Source organism: Protopterus annectens, chromosome 5.part0 (assembly GCF_019279795.1).
Source record: "Protopterus annectens isolate FY-2018-M chromosome 5.part0, PAN1.0, whole genome shotgun sequence".
Taxonomy (NCBI): Eukaryota; Metazoa; Chordata; order Ceratodontiformes; family Protopteridae; genus Protopterus; species Protopterus annectens.
The window spans coordinates 1,912,682,081-1,912,694,154 of NC_056735.1; the positions used below are offsets into that span (position 1 = coordinate 1,912,682,081).

Consider the following 12,074-nt stretch of genomic DNA (forward strand, 5'->3'; position numbering starts at 1 on the left):
CTGACTACTCCTGTCCATGAGGGAAATGGGTGCCCCCCCCCCCCCAGGGTGAATTTGTGGTCACACATCCATTTGTTCAGGTTGCACTTGAACAGCTTCATTGAGGAGCTCTGCTTCACATGAACTGGGAGTTTATTCCAGAAGAGCGTCAATCTCTAGGAAACATACGTGCCTCTCCAGCATGATCTGTAATGTCACTGGCAAGGTTGATATATCTAGAGCGAGTGACTCTAGTGCAATTTGATTTGCAGATTTGCAGCATTTTCATCAGATCAGGGCCAGAGACTGCCCCGTAGGCCAGGCACAAGTTGCCTCTCACTAGACTATATGATACAGAGTACAGTGACAGGGCTTTCAGTCTATCCACGTAGGTCATGGTTTGGAGACCCTGTATCTTCTTAGTGAGAAACCTCTGTGGTCTGTCCAGTTGCTGCAGGTGTCTGGCAAGATACATGCAGAAGGGAGCATTGTACTCTATTAATGGTCTGATGAGGGTCTAGTAAAGTGGGGTTATAGCATCCTTAGACCTGGATACAAAGTCTTTACTTATGAGATGCACAATGTAGAAGGCATTCAGATTACTGTCCACCTGTGTTCCCAGATCTTGCACTACTGGGTTTGAACTTAGAGGGGTGCTGTCAAAACAGTAATTAGTGGGGAATTCCACTTTACCAAATGGGATAATAGTGTACTTTTTTGCATTTAGTTTTATACTGTGACTTTGGCATCAGTCATTTATTTGTGTTAGCTCCTCTTGTAATATGTTAACATCATTGGGAAGCTCAAAGATTGTGCCTGGTTTACAATGGTCAGCGAACTTGGCAAGCCAAAGGCTGTCTACTTTAGCTTGGACTTATGAGAAATAGATTACAAGTAGAAAAAGGCCCAATACAGATCCTTGCAGTATGCCACTAGTGACAGGTCTACTGGTAGAGGTAGAGTCACCAACTTTGACAGTATGTTTTCTGTTGGTGAGCCAATTAGCTACCCATCTAGTGATGTAAGGTTTAACACCTAGATGGAAGAATTTTTCAATTATACCTGAGGGAGGGATTGTGCCAAAGGCTTTGGCTAGGTCCATGTAGGTGGTATGCACTGTCTTGCCTTCATCCAGGATTTTGGTGACATTCTCAAAGAAGTCTACCAGGTTCGGTAAGCACAGTCTACCCTTAAAGAAGCCAGACTGGGTTGGATCTAAAGTTTGAAGGTTACCTATGACCTTGTTAAGGTTCAAGGTTCAAGGTTGTTAAGGTCCTGACCCAGAGACTCCCCATACTCTGAAATAGACTGCCCATACATGTCAAGCAGAGTGCCTTCTTGGCCCTCTTCAAAAGGAACCTTGACAATTGGATGGGAGATAGGAAATTCACCCTGGGGATCATGTCAGTCGCCCTGCTAGACAGGGGTCCAGGGAAGTAAACATTGTGGGAAGAAATATCCAGGGAATTGTTATGGCTATGCTTGTATAGGCCCTAGGGCTGATAGCCTAGTACCAACCTATGAACTTATGAACCTATAAGATGAGCCTTTCCATGGCCTTGCAGATTAGGCTGGTTAGACTTATGGGTTTATAGTTCCCAGGGTCAGTTGATGGCCCCCTTTATGCAAGGGATTACTGTTGCTGTTCTCCATTTTGCTGGTACAAAGACAGTTCTCAGGCTATGGTTAAACAGAATGGCAAGTGGGTAAGCTAGATCCTGTTTTAGATTGCTTAGTAAGCAACCCGGGATGTTATCTGGTCTCATTGAGGCCGTGTTTTTGACCTTGGAGAGCACATATATGACTTGCAGTCTAGAGGTACTAGATCGACAACTGGTGTCAGATATGTTTTGGGGTATGGCTGATGGGGATAGGTGGTGAAGTTTGCACCAAATCTGGTAGCTAGCAGATTGGCAATTTCTTCTGGTATAATGTGAGTGGTACCATCTACTACCAATTCAGCACATAGCTGGGCACTCCCTTTTAGATTTTGGATTATCACATTAATAACAACATACTAAGCATGCAATCAGTAGTGAGGGACTTGGGCAGCTATGGTGATAACAACCTGACTTTTGACCACCACATTGCCTTCATTGTATGGAAGGCTTTCTACATGGCCCACCTCATAAATAAGGGTATTTCATCCAGGAACAAGGGGTTATAACTTCCCTGTACTCATCCCTTATCAGACCCATGATCGAGTACAAGGCCACCTGAATGACATGTTCATTGAAGCACATATTCCCCTTGATTTGTTTAATTAATTGAGTATGCCAGCACCCAGGATCCTGATATTATTCGGGATCCCTAAAATCCACAAGAATATATATAATCCCCCAATGAAATCTTTAGTGGATGCGAAGGACAGTTTAACATATCCCTGCGCAAAAAGGGTTGACCGAGTCCTTAAAAAATATGTAGTAAAAGAAAAATATATTTGTAAGGATTCGTGGTCATTCTTGGCACAAATTAATAATTTAGAATTCAAAGAACATCTGAATTTTTTTAACCATTGACGTAAAAGATCTTTATTCATCAATACCTCATGTTGAAGGTATTGAATGGATTAGCTATATGTTACGTCTAAGGGGAGCACCGCTTGATGAAGTAGCACTTATAGAAGAGATGTTGGACATTATTTTGTTCAACAACTACATTACTTTCAACAGTAAGTTCTTCTTACAAAAGCTAGGTGTAGCTATGGGCTCCCCATGTGGTGCCAACTATGCCAATCTTGTCATGGCTTATTGGGAACACAAATTTATATTTAATAAACCAGATATCTGTGACAAAATGTATTTTTATACATGGTTTCTTGACGATGTGTTCATAATTTTTGATGGTGACAACAAGAAGGCAGAAGATTTAGTGTCATACTTGAAGAGCACTACAGAATTCTTATCATTTACACATTCCTTTGATACCTCTATGGTGGCTTACTTGGATGTAGACCTTACCACAGATTCGATAAATAAATGTTATTTGGCTAAAATTTATAGAAAGCCAACGTATTCAAATTCTTTTCTACATTTCAGTAGTAGCCAACCTTGGCATCAGTAGAAATCCGTAGTATGTCAGACTCTAAGCCGGGTCACTTAGTGGTGTCCCACAGGGGCTCAGCCTGGGCCCCCTCTTGTTCGGCATTTATTTTCTGAAGTGCAGGCAAACATAGGGGGATTGCTTGCAGAAAATTTGCAGATGAACACAAACGACACACCAATTGACACCACACAGACATCTTGTCTCATAGAAATGGATAACTGGTGCCAGAGCATGGCCTAAGCTAAATGCCAAAAAAAAAATATAGTCACCCTTTGGGAAAAAAAAGAGGTACTACACGGAAGAAGTTATCAGGGACTGGGGACCCAAGTTGACAGTAACCTCTTTCTTCCTCACATTGCCAAAGTGGTTGTGGACCTTCTACATTGCCTCCCTTGATCATCATCGATCACACCATCAGATCTTGAGAGGTCATTGTACCCTGTACTCTTCTCTATTTTCACTTATCAATCAGCACAACGCCCCATTCAGAATGTCCCTTACCCGACACCCCTCACCCCGCAAAGACCCCAAAGAAGTCCTCACCAAAAGGAAAGGAAGGGGGGTCCTCAGCATATGATGATGCCCCCGCGACTGACTGAACTCCAGCTCTTATTCAGTCAGTACCCGGCCTGCTCAGATGTGATCTGTGTGCCTGACATAGGCAAAGTCATGTCCGAATTAATGGAATGGACCCAATTCAAAAAATCCAAATCCACAGAGCCATGAGAGAGCAAGAGACCTAACAACACTGATATAAATAGGACGTGCTGGAGGGACAGATTCATCACCCAGAGACCAGAGACTCCCACCAGAACAGAACAGAATCCTCAGTGAGGCAAGAATCTCTCACTGACTTGTTCAAGAGAAATCTTGACGAGTGGAGGGGAGATCATGGGGATGTTCAATCAATCTCTTGCTCACTGCTATGCAGAGGCATAAGGTTGAAAGTATTACATTATCAAGTCTATCCTAAGTGAAATGCCTAAAGGGAAACTCGTAAGGGAGAATGTTTTTCTTTGAAAGAAATGTTCCTGAAGAGGGGCTACCTGGGCTCATTTATTTGTGCTATACAGGAGGAAGTCCAGAACAAAAGAAAAAATGATTTTATAAACCAATTTTGAGTGGTGTGTTTAATAGGAATGAAACACAATTGTCTACAGATCATAGGGACATCAACCACATGGTCAGTATGATTACCCCCTTTAGTAGTGATGCCACTGAAATCTTGTCCATCCTGAAGAAAAAATGGAAAGTTATCAGGAGAGATCCAGACTTTGTTGGTAGACTCTAAAACTCTCCCTGAATTATATATAAGAGGGGTTTGAATTTAAGAAAACATTCTGGAAACATAGAAGTTGGTGACTAATTTAAGGAGTGGAATGCCGAAATGTTATATGTGCAATTTGTGTCAATACATGGCCACAGGGAGGGATTTGTCTATCAGGAATGTCATATATAAAACTAAATTCAAGTTTAATTGCCAGACAAAATCTGTTGTTTACATGACGCAATGTCAAAAATGTGACGCATTCTATATCGGTAAAACCAATCGTAAATTAAGAGAACGCGTGTACGAGCATATATATCACATGAGAAATCATAACACAGAGAATGCTCTGGCAAGACATGTCCTTACAAATCCTGACCATAATTTTAAGTTCAGGGCTATTGATTCAGTGACAAATGATGGACGGGGTGGCCCGGATTCATTATTGTTGGAGCGCCTAGAATTGTGCTGGCAACTCCAGACAAGAGATTATTTTTGCCCAGGACTTAATGAAGTGCATTCATTATTATGTATATTAAAATTAAGAAGTTTAAAATGGTGAAATATTATATATTAGTAGGTGAGCGAATCTATCGGTTTACATATATCATGATATTATATATATATATATATATATATATATATATATATATATATATATATATATATATATATGTGTGTGTGTGTGTGTGTGTGTGTGTGTGTGTTTTATTAGTATGTTGATTATATTGATTATATTTATTAGAAATGTGGACTAATGACATATATATTTACATTAATACATTCATACATTAATACATATATATTTTTGTCCACATATTTCTGTTTATATATTTCATATTTTATATTTTTGTAAGGAAATAGTAACTGATGAAATATATATATATATATATATATATATATATATATATATCGTTAGTGTAAAGTGTGTATTTATGAATGAGGTTTTTGAGTTTGATTGTGATTATTTACAGGGTGGAGTGAGATAATGTCTTTAAGTGTTACACAGCTTTATTTGATTATTTGATGGTGTAATTACTCAATTGATCATGCATTTAACAAATGTATAAAAACTTGGGTGTAACACACTTATTTTATCTGAAGAAGTCCTACCAGTGAGTAGGATGAAAAGCACTTTATTTTATTAAACTTTTTATTGCTGGTTGCACCTGGGCCTTTCCTTGGACTTTTTTCATTTGGTTGTTTACTTGTTTGCAGTTCAATGTCAAAAATGTTGTCATTTTGACATTGCCTAAAAAAGGCACTATGGGGAAAGCAAGCACCTTAGACAGTATCTGAAAGCCTAGGGGAGACAAGTGCAGACTATCGCTGACAAAGCAGCATGGCCTGTCGACCATGTCTTCTCAAGCTGACAAATATTGGATCCCTCTGGGATGACACCAGAATGACACCAGAAGCTAAGCCCATCGTTGAAGTCAATCATTTGTTTTTGTTTATATTGTGGCATCATATTTGGAGACGATAGACTGCTGCTTAGGGCTAGGGTCATACTTGCCTGGGACACATAATCTGAGAGTTCAGTCATGTCTCTCTTCATAGTCCAGGAAGGTACGTCTCAAGTCATTTACCCCAACATGGACTATGACAGAGTCAGAATGACACATTGTTGAGTGATCTGAGTGCATGTGTGATCTGATGGATCCTAGCATCCAATAAGCAACCAGCCATGACCTTCTCCTGGTCCAGCTGATGAGCAGAAAATCTGTGTGTCATACTATGGAATTTCCTATGACCAAGATATTAGGGCTTGAGGTGTTTTGTTTTATGGGTTTATTTGTTGAGCCACTGATATGTGTGTTGCTATGTGCAGAGGTTTCTGTATTTGTTGAGGTATGTGCAAATAATTTGCAATTGGGAGGTCACTGATCTTTTGGCATGCTTCTAGTGAGTAGCTCAGCATATGTGGGTTTATATGTTGTGTCCTGAACTTGTGTGAGAGGTGAAGTGCATGAGCTGACAACCTGCTTGATGTCTTGATTTTTGTTATGTGAGAGGATTATTTCCAAATCGATAGTGTAATTACATCTCTCACAAATGGTATTTGTTTCTGTCAATCAGGCTGGTCAGAGAAATGGTGGGAAAGTGAACATCCATAATGGCAGGTTTATACCGTAAAACTATTGGGGATTGGGTAAGTAAGATCATGACACTCATGCAGACGGGAGGTGAAAGTTCACCTTCTGAATCCTACACTAAGGCACTGTATGAGCACATCCACTCTTGCATGAATTGTGCCATCCCAAATATAACCAAGATGCTCTTCTCCAAAAAAAGGAAGCCAATCTGGTGGTCCCCTGCCATAAACAAACTTACAACAGAAGGAAGAAACTGTTGCAGAAAAGAGGAATATCCCAGGATGCAAAAACTCCCCTACCAGCTTTAGTAAGAAGCTGAGATCCCTCATAAAATCCTCCAAAGCTAGTTACAAAAATAAAATTGCCAAACATTCCAAAGACAACCACAAGGCATTCTATAGTTATGTCAAGAATCTAAATAGCAATGCTCAGATCTGCTCTGAGCTACAACAGAATGGCATTAAGTATACTGATCCCAAGGATATTTCCAATATTCTGGCAGATCGATTTAGTGACAACTTCACACCCCTCTCACCCCTAAAGGGCTGATCTCAATACCAAAAGATTGCCAAATTCCGGTAATCACGGCCACACAGGTAGAAACCACACTATCCAAAGCTAAGAATACAGCATCCATGGGACCAGATGACATCCCGGGCTGTATACTACATGAACTACAAAATGAGCTGGCACCTCACCTAAGAGTCATGTTTAATCATAGCCTCACCTCAGGCTTCGTGCCCACTGAGGGGCACACAGCTACATTTATCTCACTCCACAAGGGGGGATTCACCTTGGATCCCAGGAACTACCATCCCATCAGTCTGACAAGCCTGATCTGCAAGGGCATGGAACGCATTATCATGAAACTTATAAACAAAGACATTGGCAACCTTCAAACACTGGACCCCACCCAGTTTCGGTTCATGAAGGGCCGATCTTGTCTTCTGAACCTGATATGACTTCTTTGAATCAGTCTCCAGAGCTGTGGATGAGGGTAAGGTTGTCCACACAGGCTATTTGGATCTCGCCAAGGCCTTCAACACCATCCCCCACTCTGGAATCATAGATAAATTTACTAAGCTGGACATAAATCCCTATGTCACTTGATGGGTTGCCAACTGGCTTACTGACAGAACCCACACTGTAAAAGTAGCCAACTCCAAATTCAGCACCAGACAAATGACAGGTGGAGTAGCTCAGGGTTCAGTCCTGTGACCGCTCTTGTTTGGCATCTACTTCTCTGAAGTACAGGACAATACTAAGGGATTCTAGCTAACAAAGTTCGCAGATGACTGCAAACTGGGAGCCATTATTGAATCCCCAAATGAAGTGGATATTCTACAAAAGGGCTTTACAAAAACTGATGCTTGGTGCCAGAGCCATGGGCTCAAGCTTAATGCCAAGAAATGTATAGTTATCCCCTTTGGGAAAAAACTTGTACCCATGAATTACCACATAGGTGGCAGTACACTAAACACTGAAAGTCTGATGAGAGACTTAGGGACACACGTGGACAGTGGTCTCACCTTCAATAATCACATCACCACAACAGTCAGGAAATCCCTCTATGTGGCACACTTCATCAATAAAGGCTTTTCATCCAGAAAGAAGGAGGTCATTGTCCCACTGTACTCATCTCTCATTTGACCCATTATAGAGTACAACACCCTGTTTGGTATGTACCTCACAAGACATCTGCAACAGCTGGAAAGGCTACAGAAATACCTTACTAAAAGAATCACAGGCCTAAAGCAGATGCCCTTTGCTGACCATCTAAAAAAAACTCCATCTATACTTTGTGGCATATTGTTTACTCAGAGGTGATCTCTGCTTAACATACAAGGCCATGTCAGACCCTGAGCTGTTGGACATGTTCCACTTAAAGAAATCCCAATCCCTCAGAGCCACACGCTCCAGGGATCTAAACCTCATCATCACAATGAACAAAACATGCTGGAGGGATAGGTTCCTGACCCAGAGACTCCCCATATTCTGGAATAGGCTGCCCATACATGTCTCCTTGGCCCTCTTCAAAAGGAACGTTGACGACTGGATGGGAGATAGGAAATTCACCCCGCTGACCATGTCAGTCACCCTGTTAGACAGGGGTCCAAGGAAGTAAATATTGTGGGAAGAAATATCCAGGAAATTGTTATGGCTATGCTTGTATATGCCCTAGGGCCGATAGCCTAGTACCAACCTATGAACCTATGAACTTATGATGTATAAATAATAGAGGGGCTTATTCTGTTGATGGTTTAGGGTGAAGAGCTGTGTCAAGACTGCAAAGTGTGCAGTTGAGCTGCCTGCAGAGAAACAGGGGACTTGGAAGGGTTCTACTGACAGGCTTCTAGGGAATATTCAAGTTTCTATCCATTTGCATCTATATGTGGCAGCGCTAACCCCTGTTGTGCTTTAAGACAAACTACCAATGGGAAAGCCCCAAACTGAGCCTTTCTCCAGCAATCCAACTCAGATGGAATCTGAGGTACACACTTCTGCCACAAGGGTATAGGGAGGTCCTCTTAATTTGACATCAAAGAAAAAGAGCTATTATAGACACATCAAAATAAAGTCACTTTATCTTGGGAGATTCATACTGGTAGAGGAAGGGCCTGGACCATGAATAGCAAGAAACTGGTAGATATTGCAAATCTGCTGGAGTACACCTGTGAGGATGACATGGCTGAATTTTCATAATCTGATTAGGTATAGCCTGTATTGGAAGAAGGCAACCTTGGAAAATCTCACTCTGAATATGAACTATATTTACTGACATTGCACATCAGGAAGATTGAAAAAAAGTCAGCAGTACATGGCTGTGGTGTGGATAGCAATCACGAGGAAGACAATATCCCACAGATATGGCATAAGCAAGTGCCCCTTGATAGTGACAAAGCTGATGCTACATTATCATGTCTTCTCAAGAAGAACAGGGCAGTGCATTGTAATAGTTTTCACCAACAGCAGTGGGTAGCCCAGACCATGAATGAAATCCCATCTGGATTGGACTCACTGGATCTGGCCATGCCTAAACAGTCACCTTCTGCTGATACTATCATTGAACACATGCGTCATACACCTGGAAGGTAAATGCACTGTCCACATGTGTACTGGACTCACATGACACATTACCATTGTACTGCCCTTCCTCCTTTGAAAAAAGGTGTTGGCATCCCACTCTGCATGCAGAGAGGTTAAATTAAAGTATTGGCATGTATGAACTTTGTGTCTTAATTTGGTTGGATTGACTTGAAGGATATAGGTAATTAGTGACATAAATGCATACTTGTTGCAGTGTTGCAATAGTGACCTGCCAAGGCATCTTGAATTTGTGGCCAAAAGACTTACCTGGTGTGGACAGATATTGGACAAAGACTAACATGGAGGGGTGTAAGGCCATGGAAAGGACTAGAGAAGGTCTATGAGACAATAAATAGTTTTGCGGCATCCCTCATGGTGGATGTAGTTGGTACTGTTGTCCATCATCCCTCATTACAAGCAAGGGGGTAAGAACTCTACAGATCAGATGGTGTACATCTGACACAAGAAGGACTTTTAGAATTTCTAAATGACCTAAGACATGCTGTTTTTAATGTAATATATGGTATGCAATAAAAGTAATATATGTGGTAATACTTTTTAATTCTGCCTTTTTTTACTTTTGATTTACATTAAGTAATTTATTCCATATTAGCTTTATTTCTTAATCAAACTAAAATGGAGTATGATGCTTATATTGGGAAGGCTATACAAGAGGGCTGTTGTTTCTAAAAGAAACACAGTAGCATGTGACAGCTACACACCAAACAGATAAATATTTAATGGAGAGTCACTGTATTAATATTAATAATAATGTTAATATTAATGTTAATATTCTAATATAGCAGTAATATCACCTAAAAGTAACTCATGGGTTACAAAGCGATGTGCAGTCTGCATGCAGGCAGGATAGAATAGGCAAATAGCTGTGGGATGTGTAGAATTTGAGTCTAATTAGAGGTGACAAGAAGACAATATTAAAAATATTTGATATATTTATATTAACTAAACAAACAAAGAAAGGTGTGGATAGTGTAATACCAGAGGGGACTAAGATAGCAGCAGAAGTTAACGGAGAAATAGGACAAACAGAGGCAATGACAAATATTTGTTTATATACACTGTATGAATACTCATAGTGTTCTAATGTTTTAATATTGAGTCTAATATCACATAGGTTCATAGGTTCATAGGTATGTACTAGGCTAATGGCCCTGGAGCCTTTACAAGCCTAGCCCATAGGATTACCCTGGCATCATGCCACCAACATTAGTTCCCAGTGCCTCTATTGAGTACAGTCACTGGAGTGATCCCCAGGCTGAATTTTCTATTTCCCATCCACTCATCAAGATTTCTCTTGAAGAGGGCCAGTGAGATGCTCTGTTTGAAATGTATGGGAAGTCTGTTCCATAGCATGGGCAGTCTCTAGGTTATGAACCTGTCCCTCCAGCATGTTCTGTTGATTGTGGCAATGAGGTTGAGGTCTCTAGAGCATGTGGTGTGGAGAGAATGGAATTTCTTTAGATGTAGCATTTCTAACAGAGCTGTGTTAGACATGGCTTTGTAAGTCAAGCAGAGATCGGCTCTAAGTAGGCGATATGAGACATAGAATAGTTTGAGTTTTTTGAGTCTGCCCATATAGGACAACTGTTTAAGGCCTAGGATCATCTTTGTGGGGTACTTTTGTGGCATCTCCAGTTGTTGCAGATGTCTAGTGAGGTACATGTCAAATGGGGCACTGTACTCGATTGGCCTAATAAGGGAAGAGTAGAGACAGACATCTTCCTGGATGGAAAACCCTTAGTAATGAGATATGCCACATAGAAGGACTTTCTGACCACAGTGACAATGTGGTGGTTAAAAGTGAGGTTACTGTCAACCTGTGTTCACAGATCTCTTATAACGGCTTCTGTGTTCAGTGGACTACCATCGATGTGGTAATTCATGGGAACTGAGTTTTTCCCAAAGGGGATGACGACACATTGTTTGGCATTGAGCTTAAGGCCATGGTTGTGACACCAGTCGTCGGTCTCATTGAAGCCTTTCTGCACAATGTTAAAATCAATTGAGACGTTAATACTAGCTCCTAACTTGCAATTGTCTGCGAACTTTGTCAGCAAGAGTTCCTTTGCGTTGGCCTGGACTTCAGAGAAGTAGATACCAAATACGAGATGATCCAGGACTGAACCCTGTGGAACTCCACTTGTGACTGGTCGGCACTCTGGCTTGAAGTCAGCTGCTTTCACACTGTGGGTTCTGTCTGTGAGCCAGTTTGTAACCCACCTAGTGATATAGGGGTTGATGCCTAGCTTAGTGAGTTTTTCTATGATTCCTGAGTGGGGAATGGTATCAAAGGCCTTGGCCAGATCAAGGTAGGCTGTATGAACCTCCTTGCCCTCATCCACAACTCTAGTAACTGACTCAAAGAAGTCGAACAGGTTGAGAAGGCATGATGTACCCTTCACAAAACCAAACTGTGTGGGATCCAGGGTTTGTAGATTCTATATATCCTTGTTTATTAGGTCCATGACAATGGGTTACATAGCTTTGCATATCAGACTCGTCAGGCTAATGGGGCGATAGTTCCCAGAGTCTGTACTCGCTCCTCCTTTGTGAAGAGGGATGACTGTAGCAGTGTGCCG

The 12,074-nt window shown here is 41.2% G+C and overlaps 1 pseudogene; it reads left to right on the plus strand.

The window, feature by feature from the left end:
• Positions 1 to 12,074, plus strand: part of LOC122802435 — a 221,390-nt pseudogene that overhangs the window by 199,608 nt on the left and 9,708 nt on the right.